Genomic DNA, 16367 nt, shown 5'->3' on the forward strand with positions numbered 1-16367 from the left:
GTGTGCAATGTCAGTGGTTGCAAGACTGGATGACCTTGTGTCAGTTCATCCTTATCATTCCCATCTTGCAGATAGAATATATTCTATGATGAGATGTAAGTTGCTAGAAGGCATATTGGCATCAGAGGTACCCCAGGTCCCAGTTCACTGCCCCCTGCCTATATACTGTTTTGTTTTGTCTTCAGTTTTGCACATGTTAGTTTTATTTCCCTAAGCAGACTTGAAACTCTTCTGGGATGGTAGTGTGTCTCCAATGCCATTGAGACTTTTATGGGACCTCATACCGTAAATGGCATAACGTGTAATTCCACTATTTATGTCTTTAGCAAGTTTTTATTTTCTAGCTGTAAAAACTATGGCAGATGGGAAGCTTCCTGGAGCCTATTCCCTTAGAGAATGATATAAAGTGACTATTCCTTAATTATGGAGAAAATCAATTTAGGAAAAGGAGAATCAGTATATGTAAAGGATAGCATGAGTGTTCACCCCTTTCCATCTCTAAGAGTCTGCATCAAAGAAGAAGGAGACTCCAGATGAGCACTCCCTTTGTTTTAGATAGAAATAGCAATGGGGTATTATTTTAGTAAACTTCAAAATGTTGCAGCTGGACTTTATAATTACCTCAAAGGAAAATAAGTCCAAAGGTTTCAGAGTCACTGATAGCAGATCCCATTGGAGCCTATGTGCTTGATTCTAAAAGCAGTATATATTTTTTCTATAATGTCAACTAAAGATCTTCTCCCTCTGCCCCTTTAGTTAAGCCAAACTACTTACCTCTCTCCTTCTCAGGCTTGAGCTTGAAGGAATGGACAGGCTCTTAACTACAGAGAACAGACTGGTGGTGACCAGAGCAGAGGTAGGTGGAAGGATGGGTGAAATATAAGTGATGGGGATGAAAGAAGGCATTTGTCACAATGAGCACTCGCTGGTGTATGGAGGTGTTGACTCACTATATTGTACACTTAAAATGAATATAGCACTGTATGTTAACTATCCTGGAACTAAAATAAAAACTTAATAAAAAAATAATACATTTCTGAAGTCTCTAACTCGGCACACTAACTCTCAATGAACTGGAAAGCAGTTGTTCCTAAGAGATGGTCTTTCAAGGTCCTTAGCATTATAGATGTGATAGGCCTTGCAATAATAATATAAACATTAATTGGAAAAAATAAGAGTCTGAGCTTTTGTCTCCATTGTGAATAAACAATTTACTCATGGGACTGAAGGAAAACCAGATACAACCTCATTGGTATCTCAAAAGAAACTCAAAATTTATAATCTGACTGGCTTTATTTTGAAGTTGATCAAAAACTATTTTTTAAAAAACACATCTAATTCAAGTCACTGGGCTAAAACAGGCAATATATAACAATGAATTTTCATATACTCCATTGTTCAAAAAGCACTGGTTTTGGAAGAAGTAGTTTTAAAACTGAGTCTCTGTGCCACCTACTCATTCCATGCTCCAGCACAATGTAGTTTACTCCTCTGAGCCAAGCTTCATAACCTGTGAAGTAAAGATAATAATATTAGGCTCTGATTTCTGGTCTAGCATGTAAGAAGCCTAAAAGTCTTCATTTTGTCCTAACAACAAGTAAAAGGCTGAACAAATTGAAAAAAAAATCAATAATTCTTCTTAGCTCTGGCAAAGAAGAGAGGTCACAGGGCAAACCACTCACCCCCAAATTGGAAAGACACACAGGCAGATAATAGAGATTTATAATTTATCAAAGCAGAAACCTCTTGCAGAACCAGTATGGGAGTAGAATAACATGAAATGTAATTAACAAATTGCTGGAGGCTTAGCATGAATAAACCTGAGATATAAAAATTTCAGGGAAAAAAAAAAATAAAATAAAATAAAAATTTCAGGGGATCCTTTTATTAGGGGGGCGGGGTGGATCTTGGCATTTGAGGAGTTTTACCTCCAGGAGTTTCTTGCAGTGAAACAAAGAAAAATCACCTCATGTTTCCATAAAAGGAGGGGTGGGGGGGAAAGGAACAATTTTGAAATATACAACATTGTGTTCTTAACAAGGCCTGTTCCCAGCAAAAACTATTTTACCAGAGTCTAACATGCTGGAGTTTATCAGAGCCTAAACAACTTGGAGAAAGGAAATACCTAAGTCAAGCTCTCTCCAGCCATCCTGTCTCACCTAAAGGTTGGTGGTGGGGTAGTGGGGAGAGGCATGAGAAACAGAAACGAAGTTCACAGTCCAGGGGCACAGACTTACCAAAAGACTGCTAACACATCAAAGGACCAAAGAAGTCTTCCTCTCCCCCTACACCTTATCACTACATTACTAAAGGTCAATTTACTTCAGTTCATTTTACCCAGCATATCATGTCCACCTTTCAATAAAAAATTACAAGGCAAGCTAAAAGATTTAAAACAAAAGGAAAAACACAGCTTGAAGAGACTGAAGAAGCATCAGAGCCAGAGTGAGATGGCAGGAATGTCGGAAGAATCAGATCAGGATTTTTTTAAAACTATGATTAATATGCTAAGGGATTTAATGGAATAAGTGGAAAACATGAAAGAACAGATGGATAATGTGAGCAGAGAGATGAAAAGTCTAAGAAATAAAAAGAAATGCTGGAGATCAAAAACACTAATAGAAATGAAGAATGTCTTTGATGGGCTCATTAGTGGCTGGACATGGCTTTTTTCAAAAAATAAAATAAAACAAAAACCAGCTCTTTGAAAAGATCCATAAAATCAATAAGCCTCTAGCTAGGCTGTGAAAAATAGAGAAAACACAATTTACTAATATCACAAATGAAAGAAGGAATTACTACAGATCCCATGGACATTAAAAGGATAAAAAAAGGAATTTATGAAAAACTCTATGCCTAAAAAATTGATAACCTAGATAAAATGGGCCAATTCTTTAAAAGACACATCTTTCAGAACTCACACATAAAAGAAGCCAATCTGAATAGACCTATCACTATTAAAGTAATTGAATAAATAATAATCTTCCAGAACAGAAAGCACTAGCTCTAGATGGGTTCACTGGTGAGTTCTATGAAACATTTAAGGAAAAAATTATATCAATTCTCTACAACTTCTTTCAGAAGATAAAACCAGAGGGAATGCTTTCTAATTCCTTCTATGAGGTCAACATCACCAAAACCAAAACCAGACAAAGACATTACAAGAAAAAAAAAAAAAAAACCTGCAGATAAATATTTCACAGGAACACAAATAAAAAATCCTCATCATACCCTGGGTGGCGCAGCGGTTTGGCGCCTGCCTTTGACCCAGGGCGCGATCCTGGAGACCCGGGATCGAATCCCACGTCGGGCTCCCGGTGCATGGAGCCTGCTTCTCCCTCTGCCTGTGTCTCTGCCTCTCTCTCTCTCACTGTGTGCCTATCATAAATAAATTAAAAAAAAAAAATCCTCATCATAATATTAACAAATTAAATCCAATAATGTACACAAATTATGCAAATCACTGAGTATAATACATTGCAAGTATACAAGACTGGTTCAACATTCAAAAATGAATTACTGTGATATATCATATCAAAAGCCTAAAAAAGAAAAAGACATTCCTGTTTAAATAGCTGCAGAAAGAGCATTTGACCTATTCATGATAAAAAAAATAATAAAAAAAAAAAAACTGTCAGCAAATTAGGAATAGAGAGAAACTTTCTCAACTTGGCAAAGAATACTTATAAACCTATACATAATATCACCCTTATTGGTAAGAACTAGAAACTTTCTGGCTAAGACCAGGAACAAAGAAAGGATGTCCCTTCTCACTACTGCTTTTTAACATTGTACTAGAAAGCCTAGCTAATACAATAAGACAAGAAAAGGAAATAAAACCTGTGCCAGTTAGGAAGAAAGAAAACTGATTTTGTTTGCAAATGATATAATCATCTGTGTGGAAAATATGAAAGAATTGAAGAAAAAAAACCTCTTGAAACTAGTAAGTGACTAATAGCAAGTTTTTGAACTATAATGTTAATATACAAGAGTCAATTATTTTCCTATTTACTTGTAATGAACAAGTGTTATTTAAAATACAAAACACAATACCATTTATATTAGCGTCCCCCAAAATAAAATGTTTCAGTATAAATCTAGCAAAATATGTATAAGATCTACATGAGGAAGACTACAAAACTCTGAGGAAAGACATCAAAGAAAAACTAAATAAAATGGAGAGACATTCATATTCATGGATAGAAAGATTCAATATTGTCAAGATGTCAATTCTTCACAATTTGATCTACACATTCAATGCAATTCCAATCAAAATCCAAGTAAGTTATTTTGTGGATACTGACAAATTGATTCTCAAGTTTATTTGGAGAAGAAAAGGACACAGAACATCTAGCGCAATACTGAATGAGAACAAAGTTGAAAGACTAATACTACCCAACCTCAAGACTTAGTATAAAGCTACAAAAATCAAGTCAGTGTGATATTAGTTAAAGAATGGACAAATAGATCAATGAAACAGAATAGGGAGCCAGAAAGAGACCCACATAAATATAGGCAACTGATCTTTAACAAAGCAACCAAGTCAACACAAGATAGTCTTTTCAACAAATGGTGCTGGAACTCTCAACATCCACATGCAAAAAATGAATCGAGATACAGACTTTAAACCCTTAACAAAAATTTACTCAAAATGGATCATAGACTTAAAACTAAAATGTAAAACTATAAGACTCCTAGAAGACATAATAGGAGGAAATCTCAATGATCTTGGATATAACGATAAATGACCTTGGCTATGGTAATGACCTTTTCAATACAACACCAAAGTCAAAATCCATGAAGGAAATAATTGATAAGCTGCACTTCATTAAAATTTTAAAATTCTGCTCTGCAAAAGATGATGTCAAGAGATGAGATGATAAGCTACAGACTGAGAGAAAATACTTACAAAAGAGACATCTGATAAAGGACTATTGCTCAAAATATACAAGGAATCCTTAAAACAATAAGAAAACAACCTAATTTAAAAATAGGCTAAAGATCATAAAAGACACTTTACTAAAGAAGATATAAAGTTACAAGAAAGTGTATTAAACGTTGCTCAACCTCATATGTAATTAGGGAATTGAAACTTAAAAACAATGAGGCACAACTACACACCTACCTATTAGATGACCAAAGCCTTAGACACTGACAATACTAAATGCTGGTGAAGATGTGGAACTCTCATCATTATGCATATGAATACAAAATGGTACAATCACTTGGAAGACAGTTTTACAGTTTCTTACAAAACTAAGCATACTGGGCAGCCCCGGTGGCGCAGCGGTTTAGCGCCACCTGCAGCCCAGGGCGTGATCCTGGGGACCCGAGATCGAGTCCGGCATCGGGCTCTCTGCATGGAGCCTGCTTCTCCCTCTGCCTGTGTCTCTGCCTCTCTCTCTCTATGTCTCTATGTCTCTATGAATAAATAAATAAAATCTTAAAAAAAAAACAACTAAACATACTTTACATAATCCAGCAATCACACTGTAATTACCCAAATGAATTGAAAATATAAGTCCACACAAAAACCTGCATAAGCATGTTTATAGTATATTTACTTGTAATTCCCAACATTTGAAAGCAACCAAAATATCCTTCAGTAGATTAGTGAATAAATGGTACACTAAGACAATGGAATATTATTCAGTACCAAAAATTAATGAGTCATCAAGCCATAAAGAAACATGGAGAAAACCTAAATGCATATTACTAAGTGAAAGAAGCCAATAAAAGGCTACTTACTGTAAGATTCCAAACAGAAGGCATTCTAGAAAAGGTAAAACTATGGCAATTATAAGATTAATGGTAGTCAGTGGTTAGGCAGGAGGGAGGGATAAAACAGAGTGAACAGAGTGTTTTTAGGGTGCAGTGAACAGAAAATTTTTAGGGTAGTGAAACTATTCTGAACAATAGTACAAAGATAGATACATGTCCTTATACATTCATCAAAATCCATATAATGCACAACACCAAGATTGAACCTTAATGTAAACTATGAACTTTGGTTGATAATTGGTTCTAGAATTTCTGCTCCAGAATCCCTACTAGGCTAGAGAATCTTGTTTCCAATTAATGATTTAATATGTAATGCCCTAACTAGATTCAAATTCCATGAGGACAGCAATCCAATCTGTTTTGCTCATAGCTGAATACTCATCATCTTGCATAGTATGAACAAAATAGGCATTTGTTAAATAAAACATATGGAAAGTAACAGGCAGATAAAATAAATAATAGCACAATCAGATGTTTTTTTAAAAGAGAATTTAATGAAAGAACCACTAAAAGTGTGGGCAGGTTTAAAGGAGCCACCAAATTATCTTAAGGTACCTAGCAATTAGCAGCAGTGAGAAACCATTGCTACATCTAGACCTGGAAAAGCAGGGGAGAAACAATATGATCAAAGCATAATAATAAGTGAAGCAGTGGAAGAGTTGCCACCTGCAAGGGAATGAAGTTATAGAGGGCAGAAGCCAGTGCCGGAAATGTGTGCCAATGTAGGGAGGAAGTAGGTAAGAAAAACCCTCCTCTCTCCTGCATTAGTCTCCTTCTTGTGTATACCAATGGTAAACCAGAAGTCAAGAATGCATAATAGAGTTCATAGAAGTCAGTCTCTCGGGGTCCCAAGGCATGCAGAGAACAAATATTAGTGAACTGGGGGAAGGAGAGGTTGGCGATGGACAATAATCAACACAAGGATGATGTTATTTAGAAAGGATCTTTGATATCTTAATATTGGATAAGAATAAAATGCAAATACATGGAAAAATTTGACAAAGGAGAAGTTTCCATCTGTTCATTATTCAAGCAACTCTGAAAAATAAGATGCTAGTAAATCTGAAAGAGTTGGAACACCATCCGGAATATACAGAATTAATAACATTTTGCTGTGAAGAATTGTCGTTCTAAATTGCTAAAGGTGTGAAGAAGCAGTTTGTCCTTTGGCATCCCCTTTAATCTAAATATACTCAGTAAGAAAATGATACAGCTCAAACTTCCTTCTTCCACCTCAGAAGCCCAGCCCAACCACTGCTCAGTTCAACCAATTAGTAATTTGCAGGGGGAAACATGAACCAATTAATGCTGATGATTGCAGGCCACTAATTGGCTACTGGGCTGTCGGAGCCGCTTTGCAGTTGCTAAATCAAATTGATAGCTAAGGGCCATGAGCTGTTCAGCTGTTTGCTCTTCTCGTTTGGGACTTCAAGGCCAGGGAGGAGGAGTGGTTTCCCATGACATTTCAGTCACTCTGTCATGACCAGCCCATCATCTTCATGGCTGTGCATGGTCAGTATATTTACCCATAATTGTGGGGTTGGTTACAAGACTGTGGCTCTGGAAAGGCACGAGGCTGCCACTCTTGGGGAGATGTTCTCATCCTGTCTGACAGGCAGCAAGGCATGTGAGGTGAACTGTGAAGTCGATGCACTTCTGGAGAAGCAGTGTGACTTTTTTGGAGGCCACACAGTTGGAGGCTAGAGCAAAAGTGTAATGGGTCACCAAAGAAGGGGAATCCATCAGGGGAGCTGCTCAGACCCCTTAGAGGCAGGATGCCTGGGGCTGAGTATAGCCAATACGTCCAAGTCACTGCTTGTCTCATGGATACCTTGTGCCATCTCTGATAAATGAGAGGATTCATTAATGAGCACTGCTGGACTTGACAGAAGAATATGTGCTATATGACATTGATGTAAGGATTCCAGTTTTATAAACATATACAAACTCACAAGAAAGTAAACATCAAAATGTGTGCTGTTCCTTTCAAAATAGTCCTCTTTGAAGGCATGTTACTTACTCCAAAGATGCTGTAACGTCTCCAGTTATGTCTGAGCATCTTTTTGGAGCATAAAAAAACAAATATTGGCAGCTCTAAAAACAAATACAAAACAAAAACCAACCAACCAAATAAAACAGCTCTTAATGGTTTACAACAGTGTTTCTTAACCAGGGACCCTGCTCCACCCAGCCCTTTTGTCCCAGCCCTTATTCACCCTGGGACATTTGTCAATGAATGGTGACATTTCTGGTTACTACAACTAGGAGTGTGGAGGGGGAAGATGCTATTGACATCTAAGGAGTAGAGACCTAAGGGGTGCTACTAAACATCCTACAATGTACAGAACAACCCCCAAAACAATGAATTATCCAATCCAAGATGTCAATAGTGTCAAGGTTGAGAAGCCCTGATTTACACTGATTTCTTTCAAGAGGAAATTTGGTTGATTTTGTGGAACTATCTAAAGGTCAGTCAGAGGTAAGTCTGGTGATTAAGGAGGTCCACCAAGCTGGAAAAGCCATTCCTGGACTAAAATAAGGGTAATTATAGAGTAATGAGACTGATTTTCTTACATGATAATTTCTAACATGGAGTCCACACAAAGAAAGGTTTCAAGCAATATTGCCACTCATTTTTTAATCCTTCAATTCATTAAATATTTATTAAGTATTTAATATGTGCTAGGAACCAATTAGCAAAACAAAATTCTTATGTTGAAAGAACTCTTAGTCTAGAAGCAATACAGGGTAATGTACCAGGCCTGTCTGATAAAGTAAACTCTTTTAACTCTTTCATTATTCTTTCAAAAGGTTGTTTCCTTTTTTTAAGACTTTATTTATTTATTTGAGAGAAAAAGCAAGAGAGAGAGAGAGAGAGAGAGCATGAGCAGGGTGAGGGGGAGAGGAAGAAGCAGATTCTCCACTGAGCAGGGAGCCCAATTTGGGGCTCAGTCTTGGGACTCCCAGATTATGACCTAAGCTGAAGGCAGACACTTAACTGACTGAGCCACCCAGGTGTCCCAAAAGGTTGTTTCTTATGAGGATTATATAAATTAAGAAACACAAAACATTTCTCACAGTTACTTGGCACATAGTAAATACTAAATATTTGCTAAATACAAATTATTAATATTAAAAATGCAAAAAACATATGTGATTTTCCAAATGGATTCCTTTGAGGAATAAATATTCTTTAGAAGCATACCTTCAGTTATCCTTGTAAATACACACATACTGCCAATTGTATTTTTAGGCCATGATTAACAATGTTTTCCACCAAGAGAAATATGACTACATCCTCATTGGATTTGATGTAACAAATCAGAAAACAACAGCAACAAGCATCTTGTAGATACTTGTCTAGCCTTTCTAATCTGGAAGGCGCTATACAGGTAATGTCCTAGATATAAAATAATACATGCAACTATCTCTGCCTTCATCTGACTTTTAATAATCTTGAGGAGACAAACCACAAGATAATTAACCAGGAAAAATTAGCAGGGGCCACAAATGGCAGAGAAGTTCAAAAGAGGGCAGGATCCTTATAGGTTCCTAAGAGGAACATGTCCAGAGGACAGTATCCAAATAAGAATACAACAGACAGACAGACAGACTTTGGCCTCTGTTTTTCTCATCCATAAAGGTCTCAGGAAAATAGAAGTGTATCAAACCATGACTTACAAAGAAGGTGCCAGAAATAAGATGATTTTGTAATGGTGTTTTTTAAAGGGAGAAGAAAGGAAGGGCCTGAACCAGTTGGAAGCTAAGAAGTCAGTCTCACTATTAAAATTAGTAGTTAAAAATTACTATTTATTTACTTATTTATTTATTTATTTATTTTTCATTTATTTATTTATTTTTAAAAGATTTTATTTATTTATTTGTGAGAGACACAGAGAGAGAGAGAGGCAGAGACACAGAGGGAGAAAGAGGCTCTATGCAGGGAGCCTGATGTGGGACTCAATCCTCTAAATCTCCAGGATCACACCCTGGGCTGAAGGTGGCACTAAACCACTGAGCCACCCGGGCTGCCCTAAAAAATTATTTTTTAAATGGTAGTAGTTAAAAATTATTTTAGACTGAGCAGATGGAGTCAGAGAGGGCCCCCAGTGACTCACTGGAGAAGCTCAGGGCTCCACGTGTTATGAACCTCAACATTATCATAAAAAATGCAGCTTCTTTTCTGAGCAAGAAGCACCTTGCTGATACTTTCTGAGACTGGACCTACATTGAATATTCATGAGTGTCTCCTGGAATGCCTGTTTAGTATTAAGCAAAAGAAGGGCTAGAAAAGGTGGTATGTAAATCAAATCTCTGCATACCAAATTCTACTTGAAATGAACGAAGGGGGTTCATTATTCAAAGGAACTTTGTAATAAATCCTTATGAAAAGCAAGTAAGGGATTTTTGGGATTGTCCCAGCTTGACCATCTTCTAACTGTGGGACTCAGAATAAGTCATTTCAACCCACTGAAACCTATTAGGACTCCACATTATAAATGAAGAGACTCTCACCTCAGCCTCTCCCAAAAGGTTGTAGTAAGCCTCAGGGGAGTTAGTTAATGTATGTGACAGTACCTTGTAAACTTAAATTGTGAGCCACTTCAATTTCTTGAAGACCTCTGATTTCATCTAACAGGCTGTTTTACAATGACTGCTTCCTACTAAGCTGAGACACGTTTTAGGGTAAGAAAAGTTTGAATTTGCCAACATCATATGATAAACCTAATTATTTCAGCCTTCTCTGTTTATGAAATGGTATCCCTGAACTAATCTTGGATCAGGAGCTTAAGACCTAAACGCTGTGAGCCAGTTGTCTCACCTTGAAAACACCAGGAAAATTACGACAATTTGCTCTATAGAATGTTGGTACAAAAGAACAGGCTAACAAATGGGAAGATATTTTTAAGTGAATAGTATTATGCTCTTAATATATAGGGAAGCAATGTTAATTTCTTGTCTTCTACTGGAGTTATAAATTTGAGTTAAACTTGGTGTTTACATGGAGGAGGCACATCTTGGCAGGAATTCACATTGCTTCAGGAGAACCTCTTCCCATCCCTGACCACACATGCTCCAGGGTGTGTCTCAGGGATTGAGTAGGTCCATTCTTAAAGAACCTTGTGGCACATCTTCATGAAAAGCACATAAAAAGTTATGGATTTTCCCACCTTTACTGTTTTCTGAGTATGAGAAAACAGAAACAAAAATATTCTGTGCTGCCATTTATCTATCAGGGACTATGCAGTGATAAAATTCTATAGCTGATAGAAGCCTTATCTGAACAAAACCTATATGTTTATGCTTTGAGGTTTCCAGGAAGTAAGGAACTCAAATAGTGATTATTCTTAATAGTGTTCTATTAAACTAGACTATTAAACCAGACTATTTGGTCCCTAACAGGAATTGCTTGATGAAAAGGATGAACCCAGGATGGCTCTAGCAGACCAGCAGACTAATTGCTTTATAAGTGTTTTAACGGAGTTTCAAGAGGCAGTGCAAACCAATGGTCCATCAGAGAGAAAAGTAAGACTTTCTCCTCTATCTTCATTCTCACTGATTAAGCTCTCTGCCCATAGGCTAGCTGTAGGCTCCATGTCCAAAATGTACCCAAACTTCTCTCCATTTCATGTCTTAGTAGCTTCCAGACAACAAATGTCTGGAACAACAAATGTCCCAAACAGCATGTCTGGTTCTTCTTCATGATGAATTTCAATGTTTACTTTTTAGTTTCAAATATATGCTTATTTGTGAATCTGTGTTTGATTAAAAAAAAAAAAACTTCTATAATCCAAAACTACCAAATACCATAAACTGAAGGAGAAGATATAAAGTCAAGCCAAAATCCAAGTCGATCATGAATACAAGGGACAATGATTAACCACCTCAGCATGTTGAGGAAAATCACAATATCACTGATAATGAAAGAGTATGTTATGCAGAGATCTTGAAATCCATTCCTTCTCTCTTTTGTTCATTCAACCTATGAATCACTCCTCCTGTCTCAGACACTGTTCTAGGTTCTGGGTTGCAGTGGTAGTGAGCACATTAGCAGACTCAGTGCTTTCTGGAAGCTTAAAAATGCAGCTAGAATCAGTTGGGGAGGTGGGGGCAATACACGAATGAACATGCAAGGAAATATGGGTGGCAAGAGCTGTGTTGAACCCAAGCAGGCTAGCAAGAGTTGTTCCTCTATCAAAAGGCCATGAAACAATGGAATATCACTCAGCCATTAGAGACGACAAATACCCACCATTTGCTTTGACGTGGATGGAGGGTATGTGGAACTGGAGGGTATTATGCTGAGTGAAGTAAGTCAATCGGAGGAGGACAAACATTATATGGTAATTAATTTGGGGAATATAAAGAATAGTGAAAGGGAATAAAAGGGAAAGGAGAAAAAATGAGTGGGAAATATCAGAAAGGGAGACAGAACATGAGAGACTCCTAACTCTGGGAAACGAACAAGGGGTGGTGGAAAGAGAGGTGGGTGGGGGGTGGGGGTGACTGGGTGACGGGCACTGAGGGGGGCACTTGATGGAATGAGCACTGGGTGTTATGCTATATGTTGGCAAATTGAACTCCAATTAAAAAAAAAAAAAAAAAAAAAAAGGCCGTGAAACAGCTCAGTGAGTAGCTGGGTGGCCTACCAGCACAAAGTTCACAAAATATCTGATTTCAGCAAGGTATCATGGCCAGGGAACTCTGAATCAGGGATTGGCACCTGGTCCAAGCCTCTCTCCTCTATGCCATGCTGTGTTGAAGAGTCTTATTTTTGTCATATTCACATGACCAGACACATGCACGTTCTGATGCTTAACCTATGGTATCAGCAGGATATTAACAGTGACACTCAGGGCAGCAATTCACCGAAGAAAGATGGAAGGGTCTAGAGCTATATGGAGTCGAATTTGAATTCTAGCTTTTTCTGCTTACTGTCCCTGTGAACACTGATCTCTCTTGTGCCTCTGTTTCCCTTCTGTTAATAATAATCCATAGATGATAGGTTGTTGAAGGGGGTCCAAGGAAGATTTAATTTTTGTTTTTAAAATATTACCTCACACAAGATTGCAGGATTGGTTGAGTAAGGAAAATCCTATTTGGTAGAAAGCAGATTGTGGTAATTTGCAAAGAGTGTTTTCTATTAACCATGATATGAGAGGCAATTAAATCCCAGAAGAAAAATGTTGAAAGCTCAATATCAGCTCTTAATATGCTGGAATGTTAGTTAATGACTTGGTTAATTTGTGGGAAGTTTTGTTCTTATTTGTTTTTTAATTCCAGTATGGTTGACATACTGTGTTATATTAGCATGCAATTACTGTGTTATATATTGAGCTGTGCAATATAGCGATTCAACAATTCCATATATTACTCAGTGCTCACCATGCTAAGCATCCTCCTCCCCCTCTTCCCCCTTCTCCTTCTTCCTCCTCCTCCTCCTCCTCCTCCTCCTCCTCCTCCTCCTCCTCCTCCTCCTCCTCCTCCTTCTTCTTCTTCTTCTTCTTCTTCTTCTTCTTCTTCTTCTTCTTCTTCTTCTTCTTCTTCCTCCTCCTCCTCCTCCTCCTCCTCCTCCTCCTCCTCCTCCTCCAGTGTACTCTTCAATCCCCATCACTGATTTCACCCAGCCTGCCACCTACCTCCCCTCTGGTAACCATCAGATTGTTCTCTATAGTAAAAAGTTTGGTTTCTTGTTTGTCTCTCTTTTTTTTCCTTTTAGTGTGTTTTGTTTCTTAAATTTGATTTGGGGAGAATGTTCAGCTTTGCCTCTCCTTTATAATCTTATGGTCAAATTATAATAAATATGTATAAAAATATTTCTATCTTTAAGAATTGAATTATAAGTGTTTCTGAAGCTATAGCTGAAAAAAAAGAAGCCAGAACTAACACTAATCTTAAAATATCAGTCACACTAATTCTGAATGATAAAAATCTGGTCTCAGGGGATTTTTATAGACCCCCAAATCAGTTTGAAGGTCAGGTCACCTACATCTAAGAAGTACTAAACAAAATCAGCCAAGTTTCCAACATGGTAGAAAGTGTCCTTCCAAGGAAATAGGAAGAAATGAAATTGAGTTTCACCACACAAATGTCTGCTTATTTTTTGGAATTTTATGTATATCCGTTGTCAGCTGAGGTTCTGAAAAATAGTTTATGCATGACTAAATGTTCATGGGGAATCAGTAATTTATTTTAATTTCTATGTTTTAGGCTCTTTAATTAAAGGAAGTCAGCTATAAGCCTCAATTTGTAAGGTTGTTTTGAAGTTTTAGAAAGACACCTTAATTCATGTGTCATAGGACTCGCACATAATAGGCACTCAATAAAACTTAGATATCATTATCATGATTGTTCCTCCCAAGAAATTTAGTTCATAAAATCATAAAATAACACTGGCACTAAAAGAATACTTCATGAAAGCAAGAACTGTTCTGCTCATAGTTTTTAGAACCTTGTTTGGCCAATGCCTGGGAAGTAATGGGAGGGAATCTGTTTCTAATTATAGTATTTTCTGTATGTCATTTGCTTAAAAAAATTACCTCAAACTCATTTACAAGTATTGAAGAAATATTTAAGAAATATAAATTTGGAAAGGAACTCTTGTATTGGCTAGCTTAGGACTGCCATGTGTTCTGGCCAGCCTTGATCACACAGAATGCAAGGCTAGGGTATCCAGCATTTTGCTCATTTTAACTGACGCTGTCTCTCCCAATTCTCCAATTCCTAAATAAAAGGAATATCTTCTAACCATATGGTCAGTGTTTACCGGAAGCCTGTTCTGGCAATAATTTCTGTATCTATATGGATCCAGGACGTCAAGGAACATTCACCGGAGAAATGAAGACAAGCCTCATGCATGTCCATCACTACCATAGAATGTAGCAGTGTTTCCTCCACATTGTAGGTTTCTTTTTTTTTTTTTTAAGATTTTATTTATTTATTCATGAGACACAGAGAAACAGAGACAGAGACATAGACAGAGGGAGAAGCAGGCTCCTCACAGGGAGCCCGATGTGGTACTTGATCCCCAGACCCGGGATCACACCCTGAGCCGAAGGCAGATGCTCAGTCGCTGAGCCACCCAGGCGTCCCCACCTGGGAAGGTTAAATGAATGCTTGACACAGGAGCAGTTCTGTGTGTTCACTCTCCAGGGAGTGAACAGAGCGAGGAGAAATTATATGGAACTTCAAAAGTATTTTTAGATACCTTTCCTATGCCCTTTTACTGATTCAAAAGTATATGAATTGTTTTTTCTTCCTTGACCACAGGGTCTAGAGAGTTTTCTGTATTTTACAGTAATACTCCTGACTTGTGAACACACATGTAGGTTTCTGGATGGTGACTCAATAACTGTAGAAATTTTAAATCGGCAAGTCTTTTTGTCCTGAACTTTATTGACCTGGGATCTTGAATGGATATCTCTTGTTTCTCTGAACATGAAGCCAGGAGAGCATCTTCCAGTAGTTTATTCTGCTGCCAGGAGAGCATCTTCCAGTAGTTTATTCTGCTGATTGCTTACGTGTATCACTCAGAAGCAAGCTGAGATACTGCTGAGTGTTTCTTTTTGCTTTGCTACTTCTGTTTCGTTTCTCCTTTCTGTTTATTGTATTTGTTTAATGTGATTCCTACTAACGATATTATGGGATGCAAATTAGCTTTGATTGAAAACTCCTACAGATACACATTTGCCTAAATATATAGTCCATTCCTGTAAGACTCTTCCTCAGAAAGGAAGAGAATGGGAGGATGTATACTGAGTTAATCGCAGCCTTAGTTACCTTTCTGCTTTAAGAGTTAATAACTATGTGGGAGCAGGATTGGGGGTGGGAGGAGTTGTTCTATTTTCAGCACCTTCAAAACACACAGCATAGTGCTGGCTTTGGCAGCACTTATACTAAAACACACAGCATAACCTCCATTCTAACAGCCCCCAGTCCTTGAACCTGCCCACTTCCCTGAACAGGCAGGGCTTTTCCATGCACTGCATTCCTCAAGAACTGCCAGTGGAGTGCAGATTGGTTTTAATACCCTATTAGCAGTTAGGGCAAAGCCAGCCTCTCTTCTCAGCCTACACACTCCATACCTCTAGACTCGTTTTTAATCAATTACATTTTACCTTAAACTTTGCAATTTTCCAGCAAAGCTGCCGCGTAGAGTCAGAAGCTAAGGGGTTTACATCATGAATGTTAGTCAGAAATCGATGTCCTGTACAGATACTATCAGCCCTGTTAATATCTACTAGCATCATATAAATCTTAGTTAATGGGTTGTCTAATCTGTATACTTTTTGCAGTGTGTTCTACTCTAAAGTGGTGCCCTGGCAGCATTTTCTCTGGTCATTGGAGCAATGTCACCCATATAGAACAGTAGGACAACCCCCACCTGCACCCCACCCCACCCCACAGACTGTTATACACAGAGCGTGGCCACCACCATCTAAAATGGTTTGGATTAATAGTTTTTTCGTTAAGAGTCAATAAACAAGCTCCTAGGTCCACGCAAGCTTCTTACAGCAAAAGCTCAATGTTGCCATTCATCATTGCCACCAGAGAACCAGAAATTCCATTTGTTTTCTCTGCTGCTG

General features: G+C 37.8%; 1 long non-coding RNA gene across 10 annotated transcripts in view; it reads right to left on the reverse strand.

The window, feature by feature from the left end:
* Positions 1 to 1367: 1367 nt before the first annotated feature.
* The window catches only part of LOC144301142 (uncharacterized), a 65402-nt gene continuing 50402 nt past the window's right edge, over positions 1368 to 16367 (reverse strand). For all 10 annotated transcript variants that reach the window (XR_013367923.1, XR_013367917.1, XR_013367921.1 and 7 more), the window contains one exon: positions 1368 to 1510. This is a non-coding gene — a long non-coding RNA (uncharacterized LOC144301142). The remainder of the gene's footprint in view (positions 1511 to 16367) is intronic.

Source organism: Canis aureus, chromosome 29, assembly GCF_053574225.1.
Source record: "Canis aureus isolate CA01 chromosome 29, VMU_Caureus_v.1.0, whole genome shotgun sequence".
Lineage (NCBI taxonomy): Eukaryota > Metazoa > Chordata > Mammalia > Carnivora > Canidae > Canis > Canis aureus.